This window comes from Silene latifolia, chromosome 2 (assembly GCF_048544455.1).
Source record: "Silene latifolia isolate original U9 population chromosome 2, ASM4854445v1, whole genome shotgun sequence".
Lineage (NCBI taxonomy): Eukaryota > Viridiplantae > Streptophyta > Magnoliopsida > Caryophyllales > Caryophyllaceae > Silene > Silene latifolia.
In genome coordinates this window covers 84,368,576-84,385,649 of record NC_133527.1, presented here as the reverse complement: position 1 = coordinate 84,385,649, position 17,074 = coordinate 84,368,576, and the positions used below count along the sequence as shown (strand labels likewise).

Here is a 17,074-nt window from a genome sequence, read left to right as displayed (position 1 = left end):
AAATTTCGCGTGTAATAACTTTTTATTACCCCACTTACCCAATGAAAAATGAAAGTACTACGGGAAACCGAATTTACCCCAAATGTCAAAGGGATTCATGGGTCCTACTATTTGGAAAGGCTAATCTCAATTTTAAATATGTGAGAGGTCTTGTCGATTTATTATCTATCACTTTTAAGTGAATTAACGATAATTATAATCGACAAGGTCGAAAAGACGATATAAAAATATATAAAAATGCATGTGATGTTAATGGCGATTTTGCAATGCATGTAACATATAATGAAAAATGCAAAGCAATAAATAAATTTCCTACTATGGCCTTTCCTAAAATAGAAAATCTAATTATCTATTACAAATTCGGAAACCAACTCCTTTGGTCCCTAGAATCTTCATATGGCATGCCTTCCAAGAAAATTCCGTCTTGTCGAAACACCTTCTGAATGGCACCATTTTGAAGGAACTTCAGAATTACAAATAATAATAAAATACATAGCTATTCCTATTATACATTTGTAATATGAAAAACTTGTAAAAACAAAATTGATACGAGATCACAATAAAATTATAACCGAATCGTTAATCCCTTACATTACAGGTAATATCGATTAAAACTAAGGCCATACTAAGATAAAATTACATAATTCAAAATTATATAAATAAAATACGACAATCATCAATAAAAATTGCAGCATTAATATATGTGTCTAACATGCCAAATTAATGTGCCAAATCACCCTACACAAAAATTAGTTTTCACTAAACATTTGACAATAATTCAACTTGGTTTTGTATTATTGCTTATTTAAACTTCTTTTAATCATAACAATTATGAAATAATTCCCAATAAATCATAAAAATTTGAAAAAATTCCGAATCACATTTTTGTATATACTAGAATATTACCAAGATTCCAAAAAGTCGATAAAATTTGCCCACAAAATATTTATAATTTAGTTCATAAATAAATCGTATAAAACATAACTTTTACCATTTAATTCCAAATTAAACACAAAAATTATGGAAAAATCAAAATAAAAATTTTGAACATTCTTAAATAATTTCCAGAACCTGGAAATGGCAAAATTTCAACCAAAAATTTCGAATTAATTTTATGACTAATAAAGTTGCCCTTTTATCGATTTTATCATATAAAATTCAATAAACATACCAAATCAATCAAAATTAATCATAAAACTTTAAATCTGATGTCCATATCATACAAACATTAGGGGAAAATTGCATGCCATAAAATTCATTTTAGCTATTTTTGTTAAAAATTGTCATTATTTATATCATTTTAACCATTAAAATTATAAATCATGCATAATAAATCACATTTATCTCAAATTTTACATACAATCTGTAAAATATGCATATGATATCATATTAAAATTTCATGGCCTGTTTCGAAGTTTTACTATTTTTAGTCATTTAACCTCTTTTTATACCATTTTTATCACATAAAAATCATAAAACTTGCAAAACTAATCACAATGATCCGAAATTTTACATAAAATATGCAAAATATGCATGTGAGGTCATACAGAATAATCACGCCAGTAGTGAAGTTTAAATATTTTTAGTAAATAAAAGTTCATTTTACTCATTAAAATGTAATTATTTCACTATAAATCATTAAAATAAGCAATAATCATCCATAAATCATCAAAATGACCTAAATATATTTTAGGACTAGAATACATAACATGCAAAATAATTTCGTGGCTTTATCACATAAATCACAAAATATTTAGTCTTAATTAAGTTACATTTAACTCGAAAAAACCAAACCGATTATGCATGCACGACCGAAGCTCTGATACCACTTGAAAGGATTCAATAACCCTCTAATTAAACTAATTTAATTTTTGATCTAAATTAATTTTGATTTAGTCATTAGAACTAGTGCATGCAAGATAAAAGGAACAAAAGGAGGAAGAATCGATTCCTACTTATATACATGTGAACCGAAATTTGGGCACAAGTGTCGGACTCCTTCCTACACTTGATCTTGAGCTAGAACATATTTGGATGATCCTCCAAAACTTCAAGTATTCATAGTGGAATACCTCCTCTTAGTTGCACCAAGACTAACCCAAAAATACTACTAATATTAACTAGATATTGAGTAGTATTATCCCTAATTTATACTAATATTACTTGTATTACTAGACTAGTAATTAGTAGAAGAGTAGTAGTATTTATTGAGAGTTGTAGAGAGGAATTTTAAGAGATGCATGTGAAAAAATATGAGCATTGAGTAAGAATAAGAGTGTACAAATAAAAACCACATGGATGCCCTTTTCTAACCAATCACACGGCACACACCATGCAAAATGGAGTGATTTTTTTTTCACTTATTTTAATCACATGCAAATGCTTTGAGTAAGGTGAAAGATCATAGATCCTAATTAGACTCTCTAATTAAAAATCAAATTATCTCATAATTTGTCTTTGTGATCTATGTAACATGCATGGAATATAAAAGCATATTAATATAAAAGATGAGGAAAATAATATTCCTTACATTGAAAAATGGTAGTATTTGGGCACAGCCAAGATCACTATCTTGGTTGTTCTTGAGCTATTTATCAATGGCAAGATCCTCCATAACCCAAACTTCCAAAGATAAAGCCTCCTCTCAAAAGCACCCAAGAACTTATCGAACAACTTTACTAATATTAACTAGATATTAGTAAGATTACCCTTGATAATATGTAAATATTACTAACAATCTTAGTAACAATTTTTTGTTTACTAACAACTTAGTAAAAATGTTTATATTAATTTTAGAGAGAAAAGATCAACAACTTCATTCACATGAAAAATACACAAAAATGAAGTAGTATGTAAAATGAGCAATTGTTGGTCTATATGGAGGAGGAAAACCAGTGGGAGTAGGTGGAGTGAGGGAGTGTACTTGTTTTATTTTTGTCCAATCTTATATCACATGAAAATGATCATAAGATGACTTATGGAATAAAAACAAGCAAAGTAAAATGATTATGTTTATAATCATCTACTACACTCCATTTACACGGTCCAATGTCCCATTTACGGGTCCATTTTGGTTCTTATATTTGTCGCACAAATATGTGTAAGTTTTCCTTTAAACATCGATTTATATTTAAATACTTCCCGATTAATATCGTCTAAAACACTCCGAAATATACCTGTACAACTACACATATATTTTACGTACCAATACTAATCACATTAGTCAATTAGTACTAATTTAATAATTAAGTACTTAATCATTAATTCCTGTCTCAAATAATTTATTATTTAATTATTGCATAATTAAATAATAATTTCCGTGCCTCGAGTTCACAACTCAATATCTCTCTAAATTAATTAATCAACTAACTCTTAGTAAATTTATCAAGGGACTAATTAAATTGCATATGATACAATTAATTAGCTTTCGTGTTGGGGTTCGTTCCTTTATGTGTGACAGAAAGGGATCAGCTGAGCACCGCCGTCTCACGACAGTAACGTCAAACCCTAGTTGGCCATCCGATACCGATATACGTTGATTAACTGACTAGTATTGCCAATGAATATCCCATGCATATTCCTTAATGATATTTAATAATATTATCATACACTATTGTAGAGGACAAAAACTCCAACAATCTCCCACTTTTCCGAGACAAGTTGTGCGATGATTATAGCACACAACTGTGGATAATCTCCTTATCCCAACAATATCCTGCTTGTACTCTACAAGGGTGTGTTACCGATTCTCTTGTCCGTTTTAACAACAATCTCCCACTCAATGCAAGGTGTCTTTCAGGTCGCACTTGTACATGAACATATCGTGAATGGTTTTCTCGATCGGGAGTGTGACTACCTGACCGAAAAAATATCCCACAGATTACTTCCGAGCATGGCCACGCATTTGTAGTCATAATTCCTCGAGTGGCCTTGAGATGTTTAAACCCAACGCGGGTGGACAATTCCTGTCTGCCCTATCTATCCTTTTGCACAATACAGATCACCATGACCGAGTAGATGTCCTTTGGCCTCCTTTCACGGCACGACCTAGGACAAAGACCAAAGTCACTCGGAAACTGCACTTGCTCAGATAATAGTCTCCAGTTTAAAGAATCGACACATAGGAATATCATAGAAGTCCCTGCCACGACCAGGCGTCTGTAATAGATCTAAGGGACTCTATAAATATCACTGCCCGGCAAAGTGTCCCACAGTCTGCCTATGTAAACGACTAGTCATCCTTATGACCTTATGGTGCTGAACCTACCATCAACCGTCTTACAATATAGTCACTCCGAGACGTCGCCTCATTAAGTGACTAGGGGCTAATACAATGTTCATCCTATTCACTTGAATTGGGGTCAACATTGTCTCCACAACCAATTCGGATAAACAAGGTATTCTTGTTAACAGTCAAACTGAATAATTGAGTTCTTAAAGAGACTCAAACATTGAATGTGATCAAGACTTACGTAAATATTAATACTCTATCCAATATTTAGATAACAATCTTTAGCAATTAAGGTATACTCCTCAATCACATTGAGATGACATAACCATCAGGTCGACCTTATGCCAACGGCTTTGGTTAGAGGATTAGCAAGAGTTGAATCACTCTAATTTCCATTGCTATTTCCTTTGCTCTATGCAATCTTTTCATCACATAGAGCCTTTCTAAGTACATGTCTAAACAAGTTTTTAGACTCTGGTTCTAAAGCCAGTCAAACACTCCCACTGTTTTCACAGTCTCTTAGGAGACGATATTCGGCTAACAGAACTACTCTAGTTCCATTAAATTCTGGATATCAACTATCTCTTTTACAATATCGGATGTTGTAATGTACTTAGCTTTCGTTCATGATTTGTACGTATAACACTTATACATACACATCCTTCATATGACATATTTTATGTATGACTCCACATACATATCTGCTTTATACATGTATAACTTCTTATACATATATGTATAACTTCAAATACAAATTATTCTTTATATACATAGCTCTTTTACATGCTAACCATTCCTTAGGGAGGCCCATAACATCTTATAAGCATAGGAATGTTTCCATGTAATCCTTCTACACGAAATTCATAGATTCCTCCAAACTACAAGAGTAAATTCTCAATGCTTCTCAAGTACTCGAGAATGCTCTTGATAATCATCTAGTGACACTCACTAGTAAATGATTGGTAACGACTTCTCATATTTTCAATATGATGAGTCCCGACGAGAGCAGCTTTTAGCATATTTAATAGATCCTGCTGATGTGACCACTATTTGAGCATATTTAGTCCCTGAATTAGCCTTGTTCCCATGCTTTTTAGTGCATATTTGGTCATTTATTGTCTTTAGTCCTTTGTTTTGCATATTCTTTGAGGTTTTGATCTCTTGGTAGGAAAGGAGTGCAAACCTTGCATTTTCATGGCAAAATGAAGCTAAATTGATTGAATTCAATGACCAAGCATCAAAGAGAAGACAAGACTAGAAGGCCTTTTTACATACTATAGTAGATGGGCAATGATGAGAAAAGATCCTTGCATCCCGGACGAAATCCTCAAGGATTTTATGAAGAAGAAGGAAGAAAAGAAGAAGGGAAGAAGCTGATTAAGAATCCGAGCGGATTGCCCACAATTCCCCCGTCCAAGGCCAGGAATCCGAGCGCCTTCCTCAGAGGGACGCTCGTCCAAAACCAACACAATTCGCCCGTCCACCCCACAAATCCGCTCGTCCAAAAGACCCACAATCCGCTCGTCCCGTGCCCTGGACGCTCGGATTGTGTGACAGCTGCTCCGTCTTCTACTTGTTCTATGAATGATGCGCATACCTCGGGAAAGACTAGCAAAAAGGAGACTCGCATATTTTACTGAGAGGAGCTATTCCTCAAGGACTTAATCGTCATTTAAGCCCTTAGTAAACCCTGATTTGTGTACCTAATCCCCACTATAAATACCCCATTAGTCTAATTAGATAATCATGTTCTTCTTAGCAATCTCTAGTGTAGTTTATATCATTCTAATCTCTCTTTAATCTTGTAATCAACTTTTAATCAAGTCTTAATACAAATCTCATTTCCTTAATCTCTCTTTTGTTCATCTTTCATTTTGGGTAATTGAAGATTATTTGGGTTATTATTAGGAGATTGACAACCTTCCAATCAATCATCAAGTACTTCTATTATTCTTTGCTTTATTATTGAAATCATTAGTAGGTATAATTCTCTTAATCCCTTTTTAATTATTGTTAATTATCTTCATTTATTCATCATGTTTTACTTTGATGGTATGATTGACAACCTTGCTAGCATGTTCAACATGATAATGAGTGAGTAGTTTCCTTAGCTAGGGTTAATGGGTAATTAGAGAAAACCAACATGGGGGATGATTCATGCTTAAGTTAATATGTTTTCATAGTTTATTTGCTTGCTTGTTGTGATCTCAAGTTATGCACATGTTATGTTTGATGAAATGCGAGCCTATGAATCCTTGCATTTTTTACCCATCACCTATCTTTTCAATGAGACTTATAAGACATAAACCAACTCGAGTCTCATTAGACCATGCATATAGTTGAGTAGGGAAGATTAAGTCGACTTGTAGGTGTTGTACAATCTAATCGATTCGTCTCCGGGACCCAAACTTTCCTAGAATTGTAAGATATAAACCAACTCAATCCATCACAACAATAATTGCTTGCTTATAATTTGAGAATATGTTTGTATGATCAATTCCCATGAATCCCCTATGACCCCATGACACCCTAGTGCCTTTTATCAATTGTTTACATCCCATTTTAATCATCTTGCTTGTTTACTTTCATTGCTATTTAGTTAAGTGATCTTCTATTCAAACCCCAAATTGTGACACCCCTAGACACCGCTAGTTGCAATTGAAAATCTCACTTCAATACCCGTCCCTTGGGATCCGACCTTTACTTGCCTCTTTACTAATAGTAGAGTTGTTTGTGGAGTTATAAATATTGTTTTGGTCTAGGTGCTCCTAACAACAAGTACCGAAAACTAAACCTCAAAGAGGGCTCGACCACCTGCAGCTGAAGCACAAGAGATCATATTAATTATTCAACAACTTGAATGAGTGAAGAACCTTATCACATAAGTCTCTTGACTAAAAGGCTAATATCCATGGAGATCTATCTCATTAGATCCGGATGTTTAAGATGCGCCATGCTACTCTCAAATATTCACCCGAGAATATTTCTAGTCACTAATATGTCAAACACATATTTAGACTAAGAAACATCACCTTAGCTACATTTCTAGTCACTAATACGTCAAGCACATATTTAAACTAAGAAAATCACTTTAGCTCCCACTAAACTCCATGTATCATCATGATACCTCGACACTCGAGTAATACCATTTTGGTAGACTACATGATTGAACCCAAAGTTCCAACTCTTTGACGTATATAAGATCGCAAAAGGGATCTTTCAAGCATGCTAAGCTTCTTAGCATTGACAATATCAACAAAACTTCTCCCTTCATGAGTTAAATTCAAGGAGAAAGTTTCGTTATCCTTTTGCCTAATCTCATCCTCATGAGAGGCTATATTGCTAAGAACATTCAAATTGATAAAGGCATTTGGGTTGTCATATACTCTTTGTAACGTACCCAAACTTTAAACATCTTATGTAACCTTTATGACAAGATAAAGGTAACCTAATGATGCGATCCCGCTAAGTGTTCACAAATTAAGATGTGGTCGTTGGGTCACGGTCGAATCAAAACACAATTTATAGCTTCACAAACAACTCTACAATTAGTAAAGAGGCAAGTAAAGGTCGGATCCCAAGGGACGGGTATTGAAATGAGATTTCTATTGCAACTAGTGGTGTCTAAGGGGTGTCACAAATTGGGTTGATGTAGAAGGTCACTAAACTAAAATAGCAATGAAAATAAACAAGCAAGATGAATTAAAGGGGTGTAAACAATTGATTAAAGGCACTAGGGTGTCATGGGATCATAGGGGAATCATGGGATATGATCATACAAACATGTTCTCGAATTATAAGCAAGCAATTATTGTTGTGATGGATTGAGTTGGGTTATATCTTACAATCCTAGGAAAGTTTGGGTCCCGGAGCCGAATCGATTAGATTGTACAACACCTACAAGTCGACTTAATCTTCCCTACTCAACAACATGCATGGTCTAATGAGACTCGAGTTGGGTTATGTCTTACAAGTCTCATTGAAAAGATAGAAGATGATAGCAAATGCAAGGATTCATAGGCTTAGCATTTCATCAAATATAACATGTGCATGAGTTGAGATCAAAACAAGCAAGCAAATAAAACATGAAAGCATATTAGATTAAGCATGAATCATTCCCCATGTTGGTTTCCCCTAATCACCCATTGACCCTAGCTAAGAGACTACTCACTCATTATCATGTTGATCATGCTAGCAAGGTTGTCAATCATACCAACAATATGAAACATGATGAATAAATGAAAGTAATTAACAATAATTAAAAAGGGATTAAGAGATTATACCTACTAATGATTCCAATAATAAAGCAAAGATAAAAGATGTACTTGAATGCTTGATTGAGAGGTTGTCAATCTCCCAATAATAACCCAAATAATCTTCAATTACCCAAAATAAAGGATGAACACAAGAGAGATTAAACAACTAAAACTTGGATTAAAACTTGATTAATACTTGATTACAATATTAAAGAGAGATTTGATTGATATTAACTACACTAATTATTGATAAGAAGAACATGCTCCTCTAATTAGACTAATGGGGTATTTATAGTGGAAATTAGGGAGGATGCATTAGGGTTAACTAAGGGCTAAACTAGTAATTACACTTTAAAAGTTGAGCAAGGAGGAGCCGGTATTTTCCGAGAGAAGGGCTTCTTTCTTCGTAGCTTGGAGAAGACAATCCGTCTTTGTCTTTGGAATCAAGGCGGAATAGGGTCGGGACGGGCGGATTCTCAGCGTTGGAATCCGAGCGGATTCGGGGGAATCCGGACGGATTGTGGAGGGGAATCCGAGCGGATTAAGGCAAAGCCGCTCGGATTGTCTTCTTTGCTGGGACGGACGGATTGGTGACAATCCGCTCGGATTGTCAGTCAGCAACAAATCTTCTTCTTTTCTTCCCTTTTCTTCATAAATTCCTTGAGGATTTCCTTGGGGACTCAAGGATCCTTTCTCAACTTTGCTCTTCTACTATAATATGTACAAAGGCCTTCTAATCTTGTCTCTCCTTGATGCTTGGTCATTGAATTCGATCAATTTAGTCTCGTTTTGCCATGAAAATGCAAGATTCTTACTCCTTTCCTACCAAGGGATCAAAACCTCAAAGAATATGCAAAACAAAGAACTAAAGATAAGAAATGACCCAAATAAGCACTAAAAATCATGGGAACAAGGCTAATTCGGGGGCTAAATATGCGCCAATTATGGTCACATCAAATATCCCCAAACCGAACCTTTGCTCGTCCCGAGTAAAAAGGTGACAAATACTAGGACCAATACTAACCTATCCTAATAATATAGCCGATATGAGACAATTAGTAGGTCTCACTCCGCCCCTTCAACTCACAACAAGACAACCATGAGGTAGGATGCCTTCTTGCAAGGCAAGGTGGGTCTTGCCAAAATGGCGACACATCCAAACATTAAGCACACAAAAACACATAATGGATGCATCTACAAAAAGAATAGCCACTTCCTCATCAAGTGGCGGAGGCACTAAAGAGGAACAAATTTAAGAGCATGTAATCCTTCACAAATACTAGTTCAACAAATTACTAAGTCTAAGAGGATGGCACTAAATCACCTCCAAATGGTGTTAAACTAGACTACTTTCGTCCTCAATTTCCAAATGCTTTCGTCAAGAGCGATCGGATGGTGGTGGAATGATGATCCCTATGATGCTAGTAGCATATGACATGACAAGTCTCGAATTCTCTACAAAAGTAAAGGTCATGGATCGTCCCAAGCTCGACCAATTGGCTTGACAAAAGGCTTTTTGGGAATGAAATGCTCAAATCTTTATTCACAACGGGTGGATATGACTAGTATTCAAAATTGTCCTCATTTTACTTTCACATTTCAAAAATTTAAGATGGGGTTTGTCCCTTCCGGGCTAGTGTCCTTTGCTTTCGCCAATCGCTTATTAGGCAACCGGTTAACCTCTAGACAATAGCTTCTCGGGGTGATAGTCACTCTGTCTCTGGGCGGCCGAATTCACAACCGTATGGGGGCCCAATTCAATGGATCCCACACCAAAGCACATCGAAGTGGTACGCCTCCATCAAAACAACTTAACTTTCTCAACTTTCAACAATTCATAACATTTGAGGTTTCCTTGGCATTACATTACTTCCACATGACAAAATTTCTTTGAAATGAGCACTTCAAGCTTATTGATAGAAAATATTTTTGGGTTGCCTTACCACAAGGTCAAACAAAGTCACCTAGACAAGTTAACCAAGTCTACATCGCATCACGGGGTTGGATAGGTGACTCACATGCAAACCCTTGACTAGGCCTTGGGTCATGGGTCAAAAGACACTAGTATGACACTATCTAGGGTGTTTTACAACCATTCTAGTAGGCAAAGTCTTAAGTTGAACAAGTATTTGTAATGGCTTAGTTGCTCTTGTCAAAGTTCCTAAATAGGCATTTTTCAAAACATTTCTAACATGCAACTACATGCCATGATGCAACTAATATAAACATCCTAATGCAAGTGATTCTATCAACTAATATGACATATAAACTAAATGCAAGTCCTAAATTCACATTGTTATACCGTATCAATCAAAATAAAGCCACATAGTCATTAACATAAAGAGGAAAAAGGAGATTGGAAAGATCATACCATGCGGTCTTCAATATCCTCATGTCTCGGATGTGGCGTAGTCAATCAATGTGAACAAGGATAGAACAAACACAATATATACAAGACAATATATACAAGACTACAAAAGGAAATAAACATATTTTTGGGTTTTCAATTTTCAAATTTTTATGATTTTTGAAATTTTTCAATTTTTTTGGATTTTTGAATAAGTGTTAAATGTTAGAATTCCCATCCCCACACTAATATGGGCATTGTCCTCAATGGCCAAAATGATGGAAATTATGCAAAGATGATGCATGATTTCTATACTAAATGCAATCTACACTAAGCTACACTACATGATGCATGGTTTTTGTTATGACGGAGTGGATAATTTAGATTACCTCCCGTTGTGTATGCATTAACTTCCCCAAACCGAGTGAGACACTATTGCTAATGTCCAAGGATGGGTTTAGTTCATGCACACACTATGCTATGCATGAAACTAATTTGTCATTTTGGATTTTGAAAATGGGAACAATAAAATGAGAACACCTCGATGGTACCGAGGTGTGAGTCCTCTAATGGGGCTAGGACTACTCCAACAATGATCAAAATTAAATAAAATACAAAGAGAGAAATAGACAAACCATGAGAGGGTAGGAGTCTCCAAGGCTTGCTAATCTTCCATCATGCTATCATCATCACTTCCCTCATGAGAAGTGGTCACATTGCCACTTTCCTTGTCATTTGCTTCTTCACTTTCTTCCTCATCTTCCTCATCATCATCTTCATCATCCTTTTCTTCTTCACTTGCTTCTTCCTCAATATTATCATCAACTTCTTCATCATTTCCAACAACCTCATTGTCACCCAAAACGACCCTAGATGCACCCGGAAATAAGACTTCTCTATCCGCCCAACTAGGCAAAGGACAAGATGGATCAAGTAGTCCTTGCCTAGCTAAATATAGGAGGGGTGGATATTGAGCCAAGTAGGAATTTTTCCGATCTTCATAGGCTTGCTTGTGCATTGCTTGCATGAGAAGAGTCACATAGTCTTTCCCAACTTCAACTCCTTCCGGCATGAACTCTTCATACTTAAAGGGGTAAGGTGGTATGACAATGGAAGAGGAGGGTATTTCAAGATCACCCTTTTGTTGTTGAATGATATACTCGGCCTCTTTGGAAAGGGGAAGTAGATAATTGGTCCGGTGGACACTTAGACGGCAAATCTTCGAAGGCAAGGTGAACGATCTAGCTCCACTAGTGAGCCATCCATACTTAGTGTCAAGGGGGTTATGGGCAACCCACTTGAACTTGTGAATCATAGTATGCATATCAACAAGATGGCCACCCTCCTTTGCTTTGTACTTGCTATGCTTATTGAAGTTAGGATCAAAGTGCTTAGCTAGGAGTGTGACTAGGCCGCCATTGACAATAACGGTCGTGCCCTTCTTCCCACAATCAATGTTGAGCCATCTATCTACCAAGAGCCTCAAAGAATTGTAAGGCTTGGTGTGTACTCTTCCGATATTCAAAGCCGTTTCAAGAAGAATAAAATCAAGTCTTGTGAAATGGTTGGTATCTTTCCTAGCAATTATGGTGTTACCCACGACCTTGTGCCATACTCTTATGCCCGGATGGTGGACCAAAAGAGCACGACTCGCATGAAAATCCTCAAATTTCTTCCCGGAGATTGCCTCCCAAAGAGGTTCGGGGACATACTTTCCATAACTCTTAAAATAACTTGGTTCATCACTAAGACCCAAAATTTCACCCAATTCCCTAAAGGTAATGCGTCTACTAACATTAGCTAGACGAAACTCGATATTCTCCCTATTCTCAACTTTGGTGACTTTCAAGGAACTTAAAAATTCCAAGGTAAGGGAGGGGTATGTCAATTCCCTTGTTTCAAACAATTTTTTCAACCCCATGGCATTGAAAAAGGCTTTTGTTTGCTCAAGAACACCCAATTTTTCTAAGGTATCTTCACATATGAATTTGGTGGATTGTAATGACTTCATAACAAACTTGACAAAGGTATTTCTATGGGTATCGGAAATAAAAGTTACCTCCGGATAATGCAAAAGTTGATCAATTACCGGAGTAGAAGGTGTTAGTGCTCCCATAGAAGGTTGTTGTTGTTGTTGTTGCACTTCCAAGTTTGGTGTTGCTACCACCATAGCCAATGCTTTCTTTGTTTGAAGAGACTTTTGCCTTTGTGAGAGTGCCTTAGCCTTTGGTGCCTTTGTTGCTTTTGTTGCTCCCTTAGTCCTTGTCATTGATGAACTAACCAAGAAAAGAATGAAAAATCTTCAATTTGTAGTATGCCCAAATCGATTTGAAGGTGAAAGGCTTTGCCTTTATGAAATCAAAAATCGACTCAAAGGTTGAAGATTTTGTGCTTGGTTTTGATTTTTGTTGAAGAAGGAGTGATTGATTTGTTGTTGGAAGGATGGTTTGATTTGTATTTGGTGAATGTTGTTGAGGGTTTTTGTTTTTGTGATGGAGAGGATGAGGGTTTTGATGTTGTGGGTAGTGTTTATGAATGAATGAATGAATGAATGAATGAAGGTGGGAGGGGTTTTAAAGAGATCGAAATTTTCGAATCTGCAGGGGCAATCCGTGCGGATTCTGCCCAATCCGTGCGGATTCTGCTCTTTCTGGACTTTGCAAAACTCGCCTAAAGACGGGCGGATTGGTGACAATCCGCTCGGATTTGCTGAACAAGGGACGGGCGGATTTGCTTAAAGACGGACAGATTTCAGTCCAGAAAATTTTGCTTGTTTTCCTCAGCTGCAAAGACGGACGTCTTTCTTACAAGACGGGCGGATTCTACAAGATGGACGGATTCTTCACAGGACACCCGGATTCAGTCACAGTCAAGAATTTTTCAAAATTCAGCTCAGTTCAGGACGGGCGTCTTTTCTGCAATACGCTCGGATTCTTCAAGACGGGCGGATTCTCAGGAATTCGCTCGGATTCTTCCCCTGTGTACACGGATTCAGTTCCACCCGTGCACACTGCATTTCCCATACCATTCTTCCAATCTTTCGTCAAGTCTTGTGTTCGTCATTGTGGGGGCACTACTAAGGCATGGGTAGCCTAGGCAATTGCCATCCCCACACTAAGCTAAAAGCACTACACATCAATTGAAATCGTTAGTCCCTCCCTCACTTCTCTCAAAAATGACAATTATTTTGATCAAAGTAAATAAAAATCCAAAGATGACAAAAATGCAATACAAGAATTGAAATGTAAGTTAGGGAGTTAGTAATATTTACAAGTGGTGGTTTAGGGAGGACTCCACCAAACTCTCATTCTTGATGAGATGTCAAGGGGGCATGTCCAAGGTGTTGTTGATGTTGCTCAACACCTTGAACAAGTAATCGAAGGCTTGTTCATTGTCATGGTAGAGGTTCTCAATAGACCGTGGCCCTTGTTGTTGGTCTTGATCGATGGCATTACCAATGTAGGGATTAAAGATCCCTTCAAATTCGTCGTCCCAAAGACCACAAACTTCATTAAGCTGATCATTGAAAATCTCTTGCTTAGATGGAGACGACTCTCCCAATTTCTTCTCTTGGCCAATGAGGCCATCCTCTACTTCCTTGGTTGATTTTGATGAGCTTTGCAAGCTCTCCTTGTCACAATTCACTTGCTCTTTGAATGGAGCATCTTCAATTTTCTTCTTCCATTGGAGTTCCGATTTCTTCCTTTCATCCTTTCGGCTATAATGATCAATCATGAAACATGGTTCATGCAAACGAGGAGCTCTCATAGTCTTGTCAAGATTAAAAGTTATGCTTTCATCTCCCACTTCTAGAGTGAGCTCACCATGTTTCACATCAATCACCGCACCCGCGGTGTGTAGGAAAGGTCTTCCTAGGATTATTGGAATGTTGGAATCCTCCTCCATATCAACAATGACAAAGTCCACCGGGATGAAAAACTTCCCAATTCGCACGGGGACATCTTCCAATATCCCTAACGGTGTCTTCGTCGATCTATCGGCCATTTGGAGTGTGATATTGGTGCATTTAAGCTGTCCCATCCCCAACTCACCGAGTACGGCATGACACTCACACTAGCCCCTAGATCACATAAGGCTTTATTGATCGTCGTGTCGCCAATGGTACACGGTATTGAGAAGCTTCCCGGATCCTTTAACTTTGGAGGTGAACTCCCTTGAAGTATTGCACTACTCACCTTAGTGAAGGCGATAGTCTCAAGCTTCCGGATCGACTTCTTCTTTGTGAGGATATCTTTCATGTATTTCGCATAGGCCGGCACGTGATTGATTAATTCCGTGAAAGGAATTGAGACTTCCAAATTCTTCACAATTTCCATGAATTTTCCAAGTTGATCATCAAATTTGGGCTTGGCTTGACGACTTGGAAAAGGGAGTCTAATCACAATGGGCTCCTTCTCCTTGGCCTTGTCTTCATTTTTCTTTGAACTTTTTTCTTTTGATGATTCTCCATCTTTAGAGTTTTGCACAATTTCTTCCTTTTCACTAGCTTCCACAACTTCATCCTCAACTTGCCTCTTCGGTGCTTCATACCTTGTACCACTTCTCAAGTGAATGGCACTAACTGTTTCATGTCTAGGGGGATTACTTTGAGGTGGTAATTGCCCCTTTTGTCTTTGTGAGCTTGAAGATGCTAGTTGAGTCAATTGTGTTTCCAACATCTTGGTGTGAGCTAGAATGTTGTTGATGGTGGTTTCCTTTGCTTAGCTATCTTTTTGCATTTGAGTGAAAAATTCTTGTTGATTCTTTTGCATTTGGAGGACCGCTTTTTGGACATCAAAACCTTGGTCATTTTGGTGATTGTATGGATTTTGATTTTGGTAACCTTGGTTTTGATTGTAAAAGGGTCTTTGATTTTGGTTTCTCATGGGTAGTGGAGTGTATGTTGTTTGAGGGTTTTGAACATTTTGGCTTTTGTATGAGAGATTTGGTTGGAATTTGGTGTTTTCATTGTAAAAGTTGGAATAAGGGGTGCCACTCTTGTATGCTTGGAAAGCATTCACTTGTTCATGTGTTCCCCTACATTCGCCTTGGTCATGTCCCAAAGTTCCACAATTCTCACATATCCCACTTGGGATTGATGAGGATGCCGTCATGGCATTAACATGATGCTTTGATGATTTTGAGTTTTCCTCAAGTCTAGCCATAGCTTGTTCAAACTTCAAGTTGATTGTGTCAATGTGAGCACTAAGTTGAGCACCCAATTGAATAACGGAGTCCACTTAATGTTTCCTCCTCTAGTAGCCTTGCGAGGTCTACTATATTGTGAGTTATGGACCGCCATTTCCTCAATCTTGTTCCATGTTTGATTGTCATCAACTTCGGTGAACATTCCATTTGATCCCATATTGAGAATGTTCCTAGAATCTTCATATAAACCATTCCAAAATTGTTGCACCAAAAACCATTCGCTAAGTCCATGGTGAGGACATGAGCGACAAATTCCCTTGAACCTCTCCCAAGCTTCATACAAAGACTCTTCATCCCTTTGCTTAAAACCCGTAATTTGAGCTCTTAGCATGTTAGTCTTTTCCGGTGGGTAGAATTTTTTGCAGAAAGCTAGAGCCAACTTCTTCCAAGAATCTATTCCAAGGGTGGCCTTATCAAGGCCCTTCAACCATTGCTTCGCGGTGCCGATTAAGGAAAAAGGAAATAAGACCCATCTAATTTGGTCTTGAGTCACGCCCGTTTGAGAGATAGCATCACAATAGTCGCAAAACATTTCCATATGAGAATGAGGGTCCTCACTAGGCATCCCCCAAAATTGGCTCCTCTCAACTAATTGGATGAAGGCGGACTTGGCAATAAAATTTCCGGTTAGATGTTGCGGTGTAGGAGTACCATTTGGTAGATTCTCCTCAGTGGGTACGGAGTGTGACGAAAATTTAGGCATTGTAGGTGGATTTTGTGGGGTATTGTGCAATGGGTTTTCTTCTCCTTCTATTGCGAAAGGATTGACAAAATCACTAGTGGGTTGGACAACTTCACTAATACCTCTTAAATTCCTCCTAACAAGTCTCCTATTGTTCGTCAAGGTTCTTTCGATTTCACGGTCAAAAGGTAACAAATCATCTTGTAACCTTCTAGACATGCAAAATATCAAACAACTCGAAAACAATTAGAACAAACCTTGAGGAGTTTTACTTCCTCAAGGCGAAGAAAGACACAACTAATAACAATAAAAAGAAATCTAAATCAAACAAACACCGTCCCCGACAACGG

At 37.2% G+C, this 17,074-nt stretch overlaps 1 non-coding gene across 1 annotated transcript; it reads left to right on the top strand.

Moving 5' to 3' along the window:
* The first annotated feature begins 16,266 nt into the window (after positions 1–16,266).
* Positions 16,267–16,373, top strand: LOC141644543 (small nucleolar RNA R71). Its single transcript, XR_012544156.1, has one exon. It is a non-coding gene; the product is annotated as a small nucleolar RNA R71 (small nucleolar RNA).
* Positions 16,374–17,074: the final 701 nt, after the last annotated feature.